Here is a 20,836-nt window from a genome sequence, read left to right as displayed (position 1 = left end):
ATCTATGTGAAATGTAGCCAATGATTACTTTTTTATCCTGTACTGTACATACACCTTTTTGAAGAATCTCAGTGCAAAATATTCTCACGCTGTAGGAATGAAAATCTTTCCACTATAATACTTCTGTATGTACACCAGTCCAAGGGCAAAATGAACATGTAAATTAATAGATTTGTCATTTTGGGATATTTCACAAAGATTTAAGCTTCACTTAGTGAGGAGATACAGTATGTTATTACAAGTACCAGGCAAAGAATGTATATCTAAGAGTTACCCTTTAAACTAACTTGCTTTTAATTGGATTTCTGGATTCATATAATCTTCCATGCCCCAGAATTGTGAAGTCTAAACCTTAATTGCATCTTTTGTTTTATAATTATAAGTTTAAAATTCATATGTGTAGTGTCTTCCAAAGGTATTCACCCCTTTAAATAATAGTTGTAATCATAATTTCATTATTATTTTCATGTGTGATGTAGAATTGTTCAAATAAATGGTTTAAAATATAATGATCCAACAGCACATACAGATATGTTATACTGTATGTGAAGGAGGTTTGATGGCAGCACAACTAGCAAAGAAGATATATGACATGAATTGCACTGACTGGATACGTATTCAGCCCACTAAGTCAGTAGTTGGGGAAAATACTGCCAGTTATGACAAGTTTGTCTTGAATAGATAAGCTTTATGGACTGCATAATTGTAAATGTATGAACAGTAACTAATTTCTCATTTAAACATCTTTGCAAATTTTGCTAAAAAACAGACCTTACAATACCATTTCTATCATGTCTCCTGCTTGCTACACTGTTGAGGCCAATAGTGTCTGAGTAGCATGTTCCACATCCTACTTTTAATGATGGACCTCTGTATTCAAATGGATAAGTAACTTTCTCCTGAAATTCAATATCTAGCTAAGAAAACTTACAGAGACAGAAGCATTTACAGTACTGTAAGTCAAACCACTTTCATTACATACAGAGGCAATTGCACATATTTTGGACTATTATAACTGATTTACCACCAGAACTGATTTACGATTCTCGTAGCATTCAACAATATTATAATTGTCTTCAAAACTCAAATGTATTTGCATACTGTCAGCTTTATCTTAACTTGATCAGTTTGGTACTGTATATATTGTAAAACTTAACATACAGATATAGCAACATATACAAATACTGTATATAATGCCATTTGAAAGTATCATGATTGACTGCAGTAAAATGTAGATTTTAAAACACTGATCAAATGTTTAGTATGAATTCAAATAACCAACAGCCAGTGTGCTTTCAAAATAATATTCCAAAATATGATACTGATATTCACCTTAGAAATGATAATTGTATCAAGTTTGAAATTCAGTGAATGGCTGTGTGAGCATAGACAGCTAAAAGAGGCAAAAGTGAAACTACTGTAAGTAGATCGATAGATATTCTACTAGAGTAAATTTAAAAGCTAAACTCACAATTTATTTTGTATTCTGAATGCATATGTTTCGCTATCATACATTCATTTAGGTTTCATTTACACCTAATGACAACTCATCAATTGTCACTTTAGCTAATTGCATTAATGAAGTAAAGTCTTGGATGTGTGAACATTTTTTGTCACTCAACTCTGATAAAACTGAGGTTCTGTTGTTTGGAGGCAGCAGTGCAGATAGGACTACTATAACCTCAGCACTCAACTCTGAGGGATTAAAATTTTGCCTCAAAGATTCGGCACATAACTTAGGCGCCATCTTAGACACAAGGCTCTCATTTAACTCTCACGTTAATGCAATATTGAAGGCATGCTTCCTACAGTTAAGAAATATTGCAAAACTAAAGTATTTTCTCTCCACTCAAGACACAGAGAAATGAATACATGCTTTTGTATGCAGTAGATTAGATTACTGTAATGCCCTACTATCAGGGAGCACCTATCACACTTTCAACACCTTACAGTGAATTCAAAACACAGCAGCTAGAATTGTTACCAGGAGTAGAAAGTATGACCACATAACACCTACAGTATACTTAGCTCTCTCCATTGGCTTCCTGTTAGGTACAGGGCAGACTTCAAAATTCTTTTACTTACTTATAAGGCTCTCAGAGGTCAGGCACCTGTCTATTTAATGGATCTGATTAATGTATACAATCCAAGTGGCCCACGTAAGTCACAGAACGCAGGTCTTCTTCTTATTCCACATATTAATAAAAAAACAGCTGTCAGTAAAGCCTTTAGCTACAGGGCCCCTAGTTTATGGAATAGTCTGCTACCCTACATATGGGATGCTGAGTCAATCTCAGGATTTAAATCCAGACTGAAAACCTATTACTTCCACCTAGCCTACTCAGATCTTACATTATAGCCTACTGCAACCATGGCTGCTGGTGCTGCTGTACTGTACATGCCATGTGTGTGTCTCAGTGTTGGCCTTCCAGGTAGATACATCTGTTCTGACCAAACTATCCTATTCTCCTCCTGACTTGTCCATATGGTGTCCGGGCTGGGCACCATCTGAGTTGGATGCTGCATCTCTGCCATGGATCCAAGAGGGGCATCGCAAATACAGCTATCGTTTAGGAGGATTTGCTGGTCTACAGAGAACTGCATGGACTACTAGCACACAGAAGTACATGATGGAGAACTTAATACTCCACATTTAGTACTTTTTTGGAATTGTATCATGTTAGCATGCCCAGAGGGGTTGGGCAGCCAGTTGACCTTAGACCCCTAGAGATTTTTTTTTTCTCTTTACAGAGGAGTTTTTGGTTCCTCTCCTCCATTGTCTTCTGGCTTTTTCTCTGTCTGAATTGTAACGTCATGTACCGTCACACAGCTTTGTTAAGTGCCTTGGGGCAACCTTGTTGTGAAAGGCGCTATAGAAAACTAAATAAATTGAAGAACAATTTAAGTAGTGGATCGAAGATAAAACTGCAAAATCCTAGGAAATGTTGTTACTTACAGTATATGATAAGTGAATAACATTAGTATAAGTTGCTGTAATTACCAGAACCTTATTTTTTATAAAAATCAAAACATTTTAAATGGTACTCTTACACTGCACATTATACTTAAAAAACATTTAGGTGTTTCATTCCACTAGGAAGCAAAAAAGGGCTATTTTCAATACAGGGGCCCAATGTTTTTGCAGTTGCTAACATTTTGAAACTGCTCTTCTTGTTAATTAAAATCTCATCCTCAATTGCACAGTCTCCCTGAAGAAACACTGACAGCTGCTTAGTCTTATTGGTACTGAAACAGTGATCAGTAATATGTATTTAATGAGCATGAGCCTCTTCAATAAATGATTATGTATTATTAACTGCAGAATAACAATTTTATTCTTGAGTGGGTTAGAATATTTAAAACTTTTAATACTTTTAATACCCTTCCTTTTTATGTAAGAGCATACTTTTGTAATCATATTTATAATCAAGGCATAGCTATAGCTATTGTTTAGTACAACTAAACAACAACCTATTTTAAAATATTTAATTTTTGAAAGTAAACCACTTAATTATAACTTGTGAAATTTTACTTAAACTTCTTTTCATTTATTCTGTAGAGTTCCATAAACTATGTTATCTGACCCACAGGAAATCTAATGGTTATTCTTTGAAGTTTGGTATGTCTTTTAGCTACTGTATACAGTATGCAGGCCAGTGAATAAAACTTTCTAGAAGATGAAACCATCTGCACATAAAAAAACTCTGTCAAATATATATAAAAATGTTTTAACCTAAGAGCATAATGAATACATGAAAGTAGATGTTTTTCATTCAGTTCATCAACAGTAGTTGCTAGAAGTTAATTGGTATGAGGATTTCATTTGGCCATTTTTTGAAAGATGCTAGGGTATTAACTTTAAGAACATAGCTGGCAACATATAGTAACTTGTACCAGACCCTATGAGCCTTTAAGTAATAAGAATATATAAATCTTCTCCAGTTTCCCTACTGTTGGAATAGTAGCATTTAGTAAGCCAGCAACCTCTCAATAAGAGAGAAACGTCTGAAGAAAAAATGAATCAAGCATTTAATAATTACGAAAGTAATTAGGCAACGTCCTGAAACATTCAAAGTTTGTTTTTTAAAAAGGGATTTAGAAATCCACAGGGTTACACTTTCCAATGCTGAGTTCCCTTCAGCATTGACAAAACAAATCCCTCAAAACAGGGACTTCTCCCTTTCTACGTTACTGAATTAATAGGTTAACTTGCTGTGAAACATTTAAATGAATTTAGACAATAATCTTGATATTTCAAGCAGTAGATAGATTAGGAAGACCATAAAGAAAGGAATGCATTCAGTCCATTTGATGGGCTGGGTTATTGAATGGCATCTCCTTATTGAAGCAAACCCTGCATATTTTATCTGCTGTATGATACCAGAACTGTATGGTCAACATATTATCCTTTATGAATTGCAAATGAATGCAATATATTAAAGACTTTATAATTCAGTATACATAGCCAAGTAATCACAACATATTAAATATCAAATATTATTGTATTTGTGCTGCCTCACAACACTGGGGCCCAGGGTTCAATTCCTGGGGTGCTCTCTGCTTGGAGTATGCATATAGATTTCCTGCCTGTGCTCCAGTTGCCTCCTATGTGTCATGCCCGACATTGCTCCCCTAGAGGGCGCTCCACTACTCCTGTCATTAGTCCCGTGATTGTTGTTATGTTCTCCAGGGGTACCCTGTTATGTGTAATTCTATTTAAAGACTAGCTCCTCCAGTCCTCGGGGCTCAACATTAAGGTAAGGATGTCATGAGGCCCGCCTAGCACCAAGATACCCGACGTCCGTCTCCTGAGGGCATAGGCCTCATCCCCGACACCTCCCGTTTCCTGAGCCCGGGGTCTGGAGGATCTCGCCCCGTCACCCTAGGACCTCCATGTTTTGCATATGTTTATGTTTTCCCCCTTCCCGGGGATTTTAACCTTGTCGCGTCCCAGGATGGATTAATTGTTGATAGACTCCTGGACTGTGCCCTTACCTGCCTTTGGCCCTGTTCAGATTTGGATGCCACTCTTTGTCTCCCCCACTTGCTGTCTCATGGACTGTCACTGTTATTTTGCACACTATTAAACCCCTGTGTGTTTACCAATACCACGCCTCCTGTTTTCTCCAGCTCTTACCGCATTGCATAGGGTCTACTACAAGACCCAACACGGACTTCAGACCATGTCCATAACACTATGTTCCAGAGACTGGGAGTCTCATAGGTTAATTGGCTTCTGTAAAAAGTGGCCTTGGTGTGAGTGGTTGTAAAATGGTTGAATGTTATGCTATACAGTAAGACCAATTAAAACAAAACAGGCTAGAAATTTTTAAAAAAAACAGGAGATCATCCTGAAGCATTTTTGGTGGCATTTCTGTCTGTGTTTGTGTCAGTATGTCTGCCCTGTGATGGACTTCGCCCAATGCCTCCTAAGATCGTCTCCGGGCCACCGTGACCCTAAATTGCATGATAGAATTTCAATTATTAATTTATTTAAAAAGTAATGTGATGATTTTTACAACTTTGATATTTAAGTACTATTTTACAGACTCAATATATGATATTTTTTTATATTAAGTAATTGTCACGATCAGTTCTTTCCTGGCCCTATGCAGACGACGCGATCCGGAATTGTGAAGATACAGTAGGGAGAAAGTCATGCAGGAAAGGGTCTGGATACAGGGGGGCGTGTCCGAGGTGAACAGGTGTCCTGGGGAAGTGAGTCCGGGTGAACAAACAAAGCCAAAGTCCAAATGGGAAATCCAAACGGAAGAGTAGAGTCCAAAGACAGGAGATCCATCCAAGGGTTAAAAGCATGAGCCGGGTCGGGACCGGCGGGGCAGGGAATCAGGAACAGAAGGTTAAAACCATAACGGAGCCAGACGCAGCAGGACCCCGGGCTCTCATGAAGCAGAGTTCAATGAGGAACGCGAAGTGAAGACTGCGTCTGGCTTTGAAGGGGGAGCGGGAATAGGGAACAGGTGCAGGTAATGGGAGAAAAACACGGAAGGGCTGGAGCGCCCTTAAGAGGAGGGGTTTGCGATCGTGACAGTACCTCCCTCCTTTCCAGGGTGGCTCCGAAGCCCTAAACAAAAAACAAAAATAAAAAGGATGGAGTCCAGGTACCAATGTGCCGTCCGCAGGGGCCCGGGTGTTGGTTCCTCATTCTGTCACGATCAGTTCTTTCCGGGCCCTATGCAGACGACGCGATCCGGAATTGTGAAGATACAGTAGGGAGAAAGTCATGCAGGAAAGGGTCTGGATACAGGGGGGCGTGTCCGAGGTGAACAGGTGTCCTGGGGAAGTGAGTCCGGGTGAACAAACAAAGCCAAAGTCCAAACGGGAAATCCAAACGGAAGAGTAGAGTCCAAAGCCAGGAGATCCATCCAAGGGTTAAAAGCATGAGCCGGGTCGGGACCGGTGGGGCAGGGAATCAGGAACAGAAGGTTAAATCCATAACGGAGCCAAAAGCAGCAGGACCCCGGGCTCTCACGAAGCAGAGTTCAATGAGGAACGCGAAGTGAAGACTGCGTCTGGCTTTGAAGGGGGAGCGGGAATAGGGAACAGGTGCAGGTAATGGGAGAAAAACACGGAAGGGCTGGAGCGCCCTTAAGAGGAGGGGTTTGCAATCATGACAGTAATGTTCTAGAATGAATCAGAAACTTTTACATGTAAAGTAATGTGAATTTCTCATTATGCATGATGTTCCTTGCAAGTTCCTTGCATTTTTCAGAATGAATTGAGTTTGAATAATGAGGCATAGGATTATTCCCCTTAAAAATGAGGATGAGTTTGGACAGGTTAGTGGCTTTTCAGGTTTGTATGGTAATTATTGCAAAGATTTAAGAGCTCAAGAAAAAAGTGAACACCTTTACCATTTGAATTTAAATAATATCCACAACTGAAATGCCCCACTTTGATGTGTGTAAAATGTAATCCTACCCATTACATTGCTTGTACTGTATACAGTACTTTCACATATAAAAATATGTTATTGTTACTATATTGTACTATAAAGGGCAGCATGAATGTGCAGTGGTTAGCATTACTGCCTTGTAGCACTGGGACCTTAGGTTCAGTTCTGGTCCTGGGGTGCTATCTGTGTGGAGTCTATATGTTCTTCATGTGTTTGTGTGGATTTCCTCCAGTTCCTCTGGTTTCCTCCCAAACTCCAAAGACGTACTGGTAGGTTAATTGGCTTCTGAGAAAATTGACCCTGGTGTAAGTGTGTCTGAGTGTGACCTGAGATGGACTGGTATCCCATTCAGGGTCTACTGTATCATGTCTTTCACTCAATGCTTGCTGGGATGAGCTCCAGTTCCCCCACAACCCAGACTTGTATGAAGCAGTTAGAAAACAGACAGATGTATGTTGTAACATAAGACCAATTTGAGAAATTCTAGAAATGAAATAAATCAAGGAGATCATCCTGGAGCATTTGTTTGTATGCAGTATGTGGCGATTTTACTGTATGTCCATATATGATACGATTTCTGATGGTCTATTTTGTTATTACCTAGTATATCTGTGCAATATTTGTATAAGGCAGCTTTTGCCTGCTATGCTTCATAACATTGTAATTCAGTCAAACACTGATAGACCAACATGCAGAGTTCTTAAAACACTTATGTACAAGCATGTAAATCTATGATGCAAGCATTGTGCCAAGTTGGAAACACTGTCTTGTGGGATTCTGTCATATTCCTTTCATAGATCCTGGATCAACATATATATATTCCAGGGTCTCCAAGCCCTAGATGCATTGTCGTGCGAGCTCATCTCACAAATGTTGCATGTTGTATGTGAGCTCATCTCACTAATGCTGAAGTCTGTTGTGTCCTGTAGGACATCAACAAAATAACAGTTACATTCTAATCTAAAAATAAAGCTATTATTACACATCTGATGTGCTTTGTACTGCTGGTATGTTATCACATCAGAGTGAACCCACAGGAAGGGCAGCAAGTAAGGTCTGAAGACATGATCAACGTATTGTACCTTGCAGTCGGGTTATTATCACAAACTAGAGGTGGAGTTCTGTCTAAATGACTAAACACTCCTTCTGATTGCTCACTTGGCCCTTCTCAGCAATCTGGTTGTGCCGTAACATATTTCCAGGTTAGAAGGTGCAGGTTGTGAACACTCAAGGTAGCACCACAAAAGTTCACTGACTAGGATCACTCTCCAATATACTGTACTAATGAAATAAAGCTATTGTTCTCTTTACAAGCAGGGCATATTCCATTCTAGGTGTTCTTTCTTGAATCGCACCAGACTTCACATTCAACATGTTAAATCACAGCTTCATCACCTGTGCCAAATCAATTCTTTCACTTATGAGGTGATTTAGTACTTTTGCAACAGTAAGATCCACTCATGTATATCTTAGTAAGTCATGAATTTTCAATGAATAAAAATTATGCAAAACTTAATCGGTATCCACAATCTGAACACAGTGATGCATAAACAGACATGCATAAACAGTGCTACAGTACATTTCTTCTGATGCTTAGAATGTACATGTAGTAATATAAATTTTAAAAAAATCACATTGGGGGAATAAGGCAACTTGTATGAGACTTATTTCTAACACACTAATGATTGACAATATCAATGATTACTCAATACTGAAGTAAATAGATAATCCAAGGAGCTATAATAGTAAATGGACATAGTGAAATAAATGTATAGCATGTTTAAAGGGAAATAAAGTTGAAGTAACCTTGAGCTTTTGCATGCATTTTAATCAATAAGGGCTTCTCCTATTGTGGCAAGCAATAGGCACAAGGCAGGGTACTCCTGAAACGGTAGCCCATCGCAGGGCACGCACAGCTACAAAAATGCACACATAAGACATTGAGAGGAAACTAGAGCATCCGGGGGAAACACAGGAAGAGCATACAAACTCCATGAAGATAGCATTCCAGTTCCAAAAGTGAACACAGGCCTCCAGCACTGAGGCAGCAATGTTAACCACTGTGCCACTTTGACACCCTTCTGCTAAGAACACAAATCATCCACCGATCTATTAACGGAATGGTTCCTATTCTTATGACTGTCCTTATGCCTGTCCACAGTAAGAAATGTAGCAATCCAGAGTTTCTCACATTTGCATAGTGTGCAAGGTGGAATTACAGCCTGGGCTGCATCTTATCACCTGCAGGTCATACATATAGAAATTAAACATGGGGAGAACATGCAAACTCCACATACTGTATAACGTACACCAATCTAGAATCAACCCAGAAGCAATAAGTATATAAGCTCTACGTCTTTTTAAAAATGTCTTTTTTGACATTTTAAGCATGACTGTTTGGCTTTACCTAAGGCTGACTACCCAAAGTTGGTCATTATGAGATAGCAAAAATAGCTTCATTAAGTTCCATTGTATAAACAGCAGGTAGAGACAGCCTAGGGCAAGAGTACTTACACAACAAGCCCATCATGTGTATAATATCTTCGAAGATGAATAAACATGAGGAGCATGAATGATCACTATATAATAGGATAATAATGATAACACATATGCAACTGTGCGAAAAGCAATAGATCTTATCATTGCAAAATTTGTCAAGGTTCTTCGCTACTTTTTTTTCTTTCCAGTTTTAATTACTTTTTCAAAGCAGTGTTATGTATTTTTATTAGGTGTTGTTCTCATCTTGATTATATTGCATTTCAGCACTTGCTCTCAACAGAACGATGTCTAAACATCTTGCAGAGAGATTAACAGTTTCCTCTGTCATGCTTTTATGCTTAGGCTGGGTATCAATTATCTTCTGCATGCAGCCTACACAGACCCAAAAAAGATAAAGCTTTGAGTCCTAATGTCCCTTAAGCACATTCTGTATCAGCACCACTGTTTTTATACCCTGTGTTACATAAACATTTGTCTACAAGTAATATTGCAATGAATAAATGTGCCATGCTCCTCGGCTCTTTACACAGTATACTAACATTTTGCCAAAATCTAATTTTGGAAGCTTCAGTGACCTCTTTCAGTCACAGCCAATGTGGGATGTTTATTGAATATTTAGTGAATATTTCAGTTCCATAACCTTGAATGCTCTATATACTGTACTGTACAGTAGTACAGTAATATGAATTTCCACAGGTTCTTACAACTTAAACAGTACCCTGTACAAACATTAAAGAGTAATGAATTAATGTAGCAGTTGCACTCTCTCCCACTACTTGTATTTTGAATGCCACTAAATCAGTGAATAACATTGGCCTTTTTATGCCATAGGAAATGAAAGGAGGGAATTTTCATATTACTGAGTGGGTCTGTATTCTCTGTAGTTGAATAAGCATTAACAATTAAGCATTAAGATTATTCTGTATGCTTTACATGTATCAGAGAAGATTACAGGAAAATATTCATCATAGCCCTAGATCCCTATCAGGGTAATGACACCAATACCAAAATGTGGAAAGTTTCAGGACATGGATGTGTACTGCAGTCAATGTGAATCATATTATCTGGACCTCATAATTCTGAAAATACTGTATGTATGTGATTATTTTCAAGTTGTAGGGAAACATGAAATTGAGTCTGACCTCCCCCAGGAAACAAACAAGAAAAAACTGATCTATGATAGTTGCCCATTCATTTTACTTGTATTAAAACAGTGGCATTCAATTGAAATTGCTCATCTGGACTCTTGTTAGTATATTATTCCCAATTGCCCTTTGCCTGATGCTTCTCAAATCAAAGAATCTCAAAACACATTACACATAGGAGGGAACCTAATTCATCAACCACTGGAGCTCAATAGCCACCTGAGTGATAAGGGGCAACCATTGCGCTCCAGTACATAGTAGATCAGGTAAACGTTGCTTCATCAAATAGGGGTAACTTTATGTAGGTCAGACTGTAAAAGCCCAGAGTTCCCTCGTTTTAACAATGGCGTACTGTACATCCTCTTGCAGAGCAGTCTCTCTGGTCACAATATTCTGGTGCTGGTTTGTAAATTCTGCTCCAGAAATAACCACATATTAGTTCACCACACCAAAACCACTAACCACACCTTTAGCTTTTACGTTAACAAGGCCAAACCTTGCAAAATGTAGCTCCCAAGATCTGACAAAATCAGTTAATTTGTAGATGTATATTTATATGTTCTTGTGCTTCTCCTTTTCTCCTGTCAGATAATTTTTTTCACATTGTCTATGGCAAAATAAGTCCTCAGACAAGATATTAGCACAAAAAGATGTGTTATTGCTTTTTTTTAATAACACAGATGCTTGTTCCTAGATAAACCTTTGTGCAAAATGAGCAGGATACAAACCTGATTTTGTGAAATGTCAAATGCAGAAATAAATTCAAAAAGTAAAATAACAATAATTGTATTAAAATGGCATACAGTAAAGCTGATGCTCTAATGCAATTCCATACCCAGCTTTGTGTTTATGCTGTATGGTAATGTGTTACCCATTGAACCAAGAGCTAGAGTCATCTGTCTAAAATGTGTTCTTCTTAAACATTCATAGGAGATGAGGTGGTAACTACTAATTCCTTGAGGTGCATGAAACAAAAAATGTAGATAAACTCAGTATCCAAATTGAAAGGTTCAAGCCCTCCATTAGTTCATTCTTACGGGTACAGAATATTTGTTTTCTACAGCACAAATGAAAAGGGAGGGAAATAATATTTTATATCACAAAATTAAAAACATGGATATCGTATATTATAGAACAAATAGCTTCAAACAGATGAAGAATTAGAAGTTAAAATGATATTTGTAATAGTTCCTTAAAGTTAAATACATTTTAATGTGCAGTGACTTGCGTCTTGTTAAAACAAGACTTCACAATAAGACAGAAGATTATGTAGGAGAACTGCACATTGAAGCTACTCAAATAAAAGAAAGATGACTTGTCAAATCTCTGCCCACATGTATGCATTACAGTAGAAAGAAAAAAAATTGAAAGAATAAGTTGTAGTCTATTCTCCAATTATTGTTTTCTATACCTAAAGCACTTAGAGTGTACAAACATGACAGACCTATTGCACTAGACATTCATAGGGAAATCTTTAATATGAATTTACTTTACAAAGAATTTTGTACACATGTGCACATGTATGTGAAAAAGCAATAGAAATATCCAGTACTGTACATTGGTTCAAGCTTCAGCCTGCCTTACTAAGTATTGACAACGACAACCCAAATTAACAGAATTCCTCATAGTGTTATTAGCCAGTTTCACTACCTACTGCAGTAATGTCACATATACTGTAGCTCTCCTCTATCTTGATAGAAATTGGCATGTAAAATTTAGTTTTGCATCAGAAAAAAAAAGTTGTATTATTCTGTTTACTTACAGTATGACAGAGATGCTCCATAAAACCGACTCTAAAAATATATTATAAACATCTCCACAACATCTCCGGTCTTCAGAACACCTCTGGTTTACTGAAGCAAAGTTCAAATTAATTTAATGAAGTTTTCTCTTACTAGAAAACTATAATTATAAGTAATTAAAGGGAAAAGTTATTTACCAAAAGAGGAAAACATCACACATTGCTTCAAGGGTAGTACAAGGAAACACATGTTGCCTAGACCTGAAAATGTGCTTTTGGTGTTTGGTCATCTTCCTGTGTAAGCAAGTATTTTGTTCTGATTAGCGTTATTAGAGTCCAAAGAATGGCAGTAGAGATGTTAAGTCACCTGAAGAAGGCTCCACACTTTAAATGTGTTTTTTTTTCTCTTTTCAGCATGAAATAAACCTTTAGATGTTCAGTCATGTTCCCTATGCTCTTATTTATTCATACAGTACAGTATGTATACTTAGGTTTTCAGTACCAATGGATTTGCAGTTTGATGTGACTTCTAAAAGTGCTAAACATTATGGGAATTACAATATTGAGAATGGTATACAATGTATATAATTTATATGGTATATAAATGCAAACTTTCAGAACACCAGTTTTAGCACCCACAACCTCCCTGTCCTCAGTCTTAAATCCATTTTTTATCTATCTGTTTTACATTCCATATAAGACATTCACATGTCCTAGATTTTCAAATAAATTAGGACAAGAGTGTTTCATATGCAATGCAAAGCACTGCAGATTTTAAAATAAATGACCAGGTACTGATGAAATGAGACAGCATAAAATAAAATGAAAGTGTCAGACATAAAAACCAAGTGTGGCATGGTGGTGCAGTGGTTAGAATTGATGCCTTGCAGAAAGCTGAGACACTGAGTCCAGTTCCTGGGGTGCTATTTGTGTGGAGTTTGCATATTTGTGTTGTTTTTCTCTGGGTGCTCTGGTTTCCTCCCACAGTCCACAGGTATATTGGTAGGTTAATTGGCTTGTGAGAAAAAATGACCTTTGTGTGAGTGCGTGTATTTGTGTCTGTGTGTGCCCTGTGATGGACTGGTGTGCTCTCCTGGGTGTATCCTGCAGTGCTTTCATTCATTTCTGGGAAAGGCTCTGGCTGCCCTGTAATCCTGTATTGGATAAAGCAATTAGAAAATGGATGGATGGGTATAAAAAGAGAATAGGTATACTCGGTCATGTGTGACTGAATTGTGCATAGTACTGAATCATTATAACATCCAATATTTATCATTGCCTCTTCTTTCACAAATATAATGAGATTATTTATGTGGTGGCCAAAATACAAAAAAACAAATGGGTCCATTGCAAATAATATGGACAAGTCTGAGAAGTCAATACTGCTATTCTCATCTTAATTCTCATTCTCAAAAATGTTAGAGAAATTGATTCATTTTGTAACTTCATTATACTGTACCTCTGAGTCCACTCTTAAAAAGAAGTTTAACATTAGGAAATTTTAACAATGTACAGTACAAAGTCCACTAACACATTACTAAATTAACCCCAATAAAGAGTCCATAAATCACTAATCAATACAAATTAACATTATGATAATAATTATGAATGCAATGGCACTATTACTGTTTAGGAATGTGACTTGGCCCCATTACGCAGTGAATCTTTTAAGACAGGACAGATTTTGAAATGTGAATTTAAATTAAAAGGAGTTATCACACTCACTGCTTAATTACTATCTGGCTGAGCAAAAAAAATTAATCATAACTGTTGAATAGAACGGCAAATTCTAATTTAATTTGTTTTTACAATATTGTGTCTTGAAGCTGATAGACTTCTTGATAAATAGACAGACCCATCTTTGCCCTAGTTAAACAGATGATAGTGATGTTTATGATAGGAATAATATTTCATACATAAAGAAAATGCTAATAATAAAAATTATGAACTTAAAGCGTGAAAACAGATAAAAGTTAAACATCCAAAGCCTGCCGTATTCAATGTCAAAGTTCACTAGAAATGCTGCTTTCCATCTTAATAATTCTGAAATTATTACCCTGGATCAAAAATAGAAAAAATACTGCCTTTGTTATAACATTAGCTTGAGTATTTAGTGAAATTAGTCACACAACAAATCAGATAATTCCATTCTACTTTGATGAGCCTTTGATAAACTGGCCCGATTTGTCCTGTAATTAGCTGCTTATAGTGTGGATGTCCATAATTGCCAAGAAAAGAGGAGAAGATTTTGATCAAAAATAAGTTTTTAGGACTCTTATCATATTGATAAGCACTGAATAGTATCTGGAATATTGAAGAAAATTCTTATTTGGTCAGTAAGGGATCAATGAATCATTAGATTGCCGGTCATCTGTTCTTTAAACTGAGATAAATTATACCTTGGGTAGTCTTACTAAAAACATTTGAGAAATCACTTTTTAATAATTGTATAAAAATTACAATAAGTTCATATTTCTCTATAAACACAATATTAATAAACTTTCACTTTCATCCATCCATTTTCTAACTACTTTGTTCAATACAGGGTCACGAGGGACCTGAAGCCTCTCCCGGCAATCAAAAGGCACATAACAGGAAATATCCTCGACAGGATGCCAGTCCGTTGTATCGCACACACACACTTGCATCAGAAGTCAAATATCCTACCAGTAGCAGCAGAACACCTGGAGAAAACCTTTGTAAACAGAGGGAGGATATACTGTACAAACTCCACGCAGATAGCAGACAATTGGCTCTGGTGTGATTGTATGCATGGTTGTGTCTCTATTGGATAAAGTAGTGAGAAAATGGACGGATGGTATGGAATAAGAGAAGAATTAAAAGGTCAAATGTTTTGTAATCAAAAATACTTTTGATTGGTTTATTATGGATGTCCTAATGCATATTCTTCATCTGTCTAAGTTGCAGCACACAATTTTTGTATTCAAGTTAAATACTTGCCTGACAGTGATTAGTACATTTAAATTTGTATTCTGGTTCTTGTAAAAATCATTATATTTTCCTTAAAGAAAAAAAGTGTTAAGTGATTACTGACTGGTTTCTCAGTGTAAAGCAGGGAGAGCAAAACTGTTTTCAGTTACATGTACAATTGGTCATGCATCGGCCTCACATTTTCCCCTATCTTTACTGCTAGATGATTTGCTGCTTTGCTAACATTGTGCAGTTAACTAGAAGCACATTAAGCTCATTAGGAGGAAAGGATTAGTGACCACCACAATTCAAGACACAGTAAAATTCAAAGATTTGCTTAATACTCTTGGGTATAAAGAAACTAATGATGTGTATTCCCCTTCGAAGAAAAAAATGGAATTTGATGGGGGTGTTTGTCCTAACTTAGCATTCCCTTGCCCCTGGTTACAACCACATATCACTACAGAATAATGAAAAAAGAAAATGAAAGCAGAAAGAGGGAGCCTGTGTGGCCTATTATTTATTAAGGATGGTTCATTCATTGTTCAAGCTCTCTAGCTCTGGCTCTGCAACTCTGTGTGTTACCCTGAATAAGTTATTTAGGCTACTGTTTTGTTGTTTTTGTTGGATAAGATTTAATACTTAGGAAAGTTTTGTGACCGTATGCACAAATTAGGTTAAGCTAAAATTGCTCCAAAGGTGGTACTATATAAACTTTTGTGAGAAAAAAAAACTTATTTTGCATTTTCCTTTTTCCCAAAAATGATTCCATATACTTATGATAATCAGTCCTTAGTCCCACTTCCAGCTGACCCTGTAATTTTAGCCACCAGTGTGCATGTAATGTATCTTTACTCATCTGATAGAAAAGTCTTTAGCTGAGCATATTTAAATCTCATGTTCTGATACAACATTACCGATAACTATAATGGTCCACAAGGCAATGATTCCAGCTGGTCTGTAGTTCAAGGACCTCAACATCTGTCATTAACACTTAATTAGCACCACAGAAGACCTGCTTCTAGGCTCAACATCCTGCAGTGTCTGCCATTTTAAAGATTACCTCTGATGCCGCCTTGGCACTGAACATTAATCAAGTCTCTGGCTCTGTGTTTAATCGATCTCTCTGAGGCATTTGATTTCCAAAGTAAACAAAGCAAACTTTTCTTCAGACAAAGTTTAGTCTTTCAAAGGGTGATTTAAAGATGTTTTTGAAGAGATAATTGTCTCCTCATTGAAAACACATAAAAGATTTTGACACATATCTTCCCAAAAGAATAGTAATTAAAGAAAGATCCTTGAGCTACAGAATAATTAGGTTGGACATTTAGGGGGAGGTGCTGGGTGAATGGAATTGAGACTGCAACACTGCCACATTACAGCTAAAATGGTCATGAAATTGTCAAACCTGCAAACATGAGCAGCTGCACAAAATGTGGCATCTCAAGAATAGTTTTCACCTGCCTTTTTATGCCTGCTATCACATATCACAATATTTGTGATTTCTATAGTATGTAAATCAGTATTAAAGAGTGAAAATCGACAGTGGACTGGAAGAAAAGGAAGCACAAACATGAAAATGAGAAATGAAAATGTTTTTCACTTAAGCTGGTGCAAACCCTCCAAAACATCTTTAGTAATATAATTTAGTAATATTACCTCTTGGGAAAAACTAAGGTTGCTGCTGGAAGAGGTGTTAGTGGGGCCAGCAGGGGGTGCCCACCCTGCGGTCTATGTGGGTCCTAATGCCCCTGTATAGTGACAGGGACACTATACTGTAAAAAGTTGCCGTCCTTCAGATGAGCCATAAAACTGAGGTTACATATTGGACAAACCAAGGATGATTTCTCTATATATTATTTCTCCCTTCATTTCTCCATTTCTCTTCTTCCTGTGACACAAAATTGTTATAAAGTCCTGACTTGCAATTTCATACAAAGGTATCTCTGGCTATATCCATGTAAAAGTTGACAGTTCAATATCCAAGCATTAACTACTGTATGAAGGCTGCTAGTTAAGAATAAAGGGAATGAGCTGTTACCTGTTTGTTATATCAAATATTGTAACCACGCTCAACATCTGGCCTCATTGTAAGACTCCAATGGAAAAGGCCTTGAGCTCCATGGAAACAGATTGAAAATGTTGACTTTTGTTTGGACTAGTCTGTCTGAATGTTACACTGATGACTGATGCAACAATGTTTATTGCTGATAGGCTACTTTCCCCAGAGACTCAATGATTGTGACAATAGAGTAATTTGTTTCTATTTAAGTAAAACATTGTTTTGTATGTCTTTTGTTTATGGAAAGGCTGTGCTAATCTGCTTTGTAGGAACCAGTTAAATGATGCACAATATTATCAATTATTTTGCACAAATGCAACAGTTTGCATTTAAAGTCTGTATAAGATATGTTAATTGCAAAAACTGGTTTTCTGTAAGAGATCTCCAGAAAAAAAGATCAAAAATAAGCACTTGTGTCAAAATGCTTCTTCCTATCAAAATATTTATGTTATGTAATTTTTACACTTATTACTATACACTTTCCATTGTATAGTAAAGAAAAATGAAAATCAGCTGGAGGAGAAAGGTTTTTTATTGATGTAAATTTATTAATTAAACAGTACACCAACAAATATTAAAAATAAGAAAATAAACATAACAATAAAGCTTAAAAGATAGGGTGGTTTAAGAAAATAACATTCCTTTGGGTTCTAAATGCATCTATAAATATAGGACAAAGCCTAACTCTTTGAAAAAGCCAAAAAGAACATTAGATTTTACCTAGACTTTTTCATTCCCTAATGAGTCAAAACTAAATACATTCTAGGGAAGATACAGATTCAGTGCAAACAATGGATTTTAAAAACAAAGGCAAATACCAGCAACCTATCCATTAAAATTGCCTTATTGTGTGCATTATTTTGTGGTAACTTTGTCTCTTTCAGCGGTACATTTACATCGTATTGCTTATCGCCTTTTTGCAGCACTTCTTATTTCGTTGTCCCATTGTCATACTGCAATTCCTCCAACTTCCCTTTTGCAGATGCTTAATCACCACAGCCAATGTCTGTTTCTTTTGTGAGCTCCTCTTTGCTTATTGTCTCTGTCTAGCATTGTTCCAAATTGGGTGTCAATGTTTATGGAAAAACAAGGCTTGAGTAATTACCCACAACTCTAATGTGTTGTAAAATTGTAATTGTAGAGTCACAGCCCTGTTGTCTGTTTGAGTGTTGTCACCTTCACACTACTTTCATTGTAATGTAAAGCTAGAGAGCTTTCTTCACAGGTTATGAGTTTTTTGGTTCCAAGTGCCAGATTGTGTTTTTTAGTTCTGTGGTGCAAAGTGTCATGTAGTATGGAAAATTGGTCTGGTACAGTATAACAGTCTTTCTGTGCAACACAAGCCAGGATGTCCAGACTCTTAAAGATGTGTTTTTAAATTAGTGGGAAAGCCACTTAAGCAGAGCTTTCAAACCCCTTACATTAAGAGTGTGTTGAGACTAGCTGTTAGGATCTGCTCTGATCCCTTGCTTGTTCAGCATGACAAATACAAACTGATGCCTTAAAAAAGACGTTTTAGAGTCTGTTTTAGAGAAATTCCTTAATTAGGCATTCAATAAAATTACTCAATAAATGAATTCATAATAAAGAAGTATTGGTCTATTGGAAAGTGTAATTAAAGTTTATATGCAAAAATGAATCAGTATTGTGTAATTATAGGAGCTTAGGCTAATTGTGGTGGAAGTAACCTTATACGTTCTGTTAATCTATGTGGATTCCTGTAGGAGTGTTGCCTAATTTTTGTAAGTGTGTGTAAACATACAGTACGTGGATGAAAAATAAATTGCATCAGACAATAAACTTTTATTGTATCAAATAATATTCATACTTTATTGGGATTATATTTCCCATGTTTCTATGACTGTAGAAGAAAGTGTATGAAAGTATGAAAATGTTTGTTATTTTGACACATTGACCAATTAATTGTTACCAAAGGTTTCATTGGTAACTTGAACTCTCTGTCATGAGGTGTTCAAGGTACTACAAGAGAGCTATGTTACACCTGGACGAGCCAGGGCTTGCAGCCCTCAGTCTCCAAGCAAGTACAGGAAGATGCTGAAGTTCATTTTCTTTATTCTCTGTATTTTCATTTACTTAAAAAAAGCTAACAAGAATGGGACAGTCTTTTTTTTTTACGTAGACTTCAATAGTCTATGGGGCAGTTGTCACAGGCAACTGCCCCCACATAATGATGATGTCACACCCGGTGCTATTCGGAATCCTCCACACAAACGGTCTCGCCCCAATCAAACACCAGCTGGAGGCAATCCCCGCAAACGCCGCTGATCAGACCCATTAACCAATCAGGACAGCTCACTGGTTACCACACCCTCCACGTCCAGACATATTTAAACCCTCTCCCATTCTTATCTCATCGCTTGGTATTGGTAGCTCCTTAGGAATCCCTTGCCTCGCATTTTGCTATCTCTAAAATTACTAGTGGCCTTGAATTCGGAACCTGTTCTTAACTTAGTTTCTCATCCAGTGATTTGGCTTTGGTACTACCGAAGTACTGTACTGCACCTGTTCAGCTAACTCCGTCAGCCTGCACAGCACTTTCTCTGTTAGCCTGATTTTGTGTGCTCGCACAGTGTATCCTTCAGCTCTCGATACTCCTTTTGCCTTCACTGGGACCAAGCACTTGAATTTCTCAGCCTGTCCTAAATGTGCGGTTCCTTTCATTTAATCACTGCGTCATAACAGGTTATATTTTCTTTCTAGTGCTTTTTGAATATATTGATTTTTCTTCATGTTTCATAGAATCTATTGAGTCCTTTTCATTTTCACTGTAAAATAGTCTGTCTTTTTGGTATCATCGCACACTATGTGCAATTTTTTTCCATTGAAATATTTGCATGGGGCATTCTAGATGGCTATTCAGGTTTGTGTGATGGAAAAATAATTCCTTTGCACAGAAAATGACCTCTTTTCCATTTGCAAACATTGCTGTTTTGTTTTTGCAATCACAAAAAGAACAAAGCCGTATTAATCTCCAACATTAATTCTGAAGGGGAATTGGCAAAGGAAAACACATTGAAGCAGCCAAGCAACGCCTCCCTGTCTGCCACCTTTACTTTCCCATGGCATTATAATTAGAACTTGAGAAGAGGAACCATTTACATTTTCTGGGCCTTGTATAGGAATTTTTTTATTGATTTCATTAAAGTGTAGGATGACTGTGCTGGGAAACTGAGGATACTTTAGCTTTATTTCAAGGTCAAGCTCAGAAGAGAAGACAGTATTAACACTCTACTGTCCTGTCACTTGGCAGACAAGAGATGCCAAACAGATTAATACTGTATGCCTTGTCAATTTTTTTCCTTCAGAAATCTTTGAAAATCAGGATGAATTCTTCAATGCACGTAGCTACCCTGTGAGAAGGTAAGACTCTATTGCAAAGGGGGAAGAAAATACTAAGACAAAGACAGATGGATCCTAAAACGCAGCTGTTTTTCACATTCCAAAAAGGTAAAGGCTTGCAATCTGTTTTTAAGGTATCCATTGCCCATTACATTGCACTGAGCATCCTGCTTCAATTAAAG

Source organism: Atractosteus spatula, chromosome 1, assembly GCF_055471065.1.
Source record: "Atractosteus spatula isolate fAtrSpa1 chromosome 1, fAtrSpa1.hap1, whole genome shotgun sequence".
Classification (NCBI taxonomy): domain Eukaryota; kingdom Metazoa; phylum Chordata; class Actinopteri; order Semionotiformes; family Lepisosteidae; genus Atractosteus; species Atractosteus spatula.
This window is presented reverse-complemented; position numbering follows the sequence as displayed.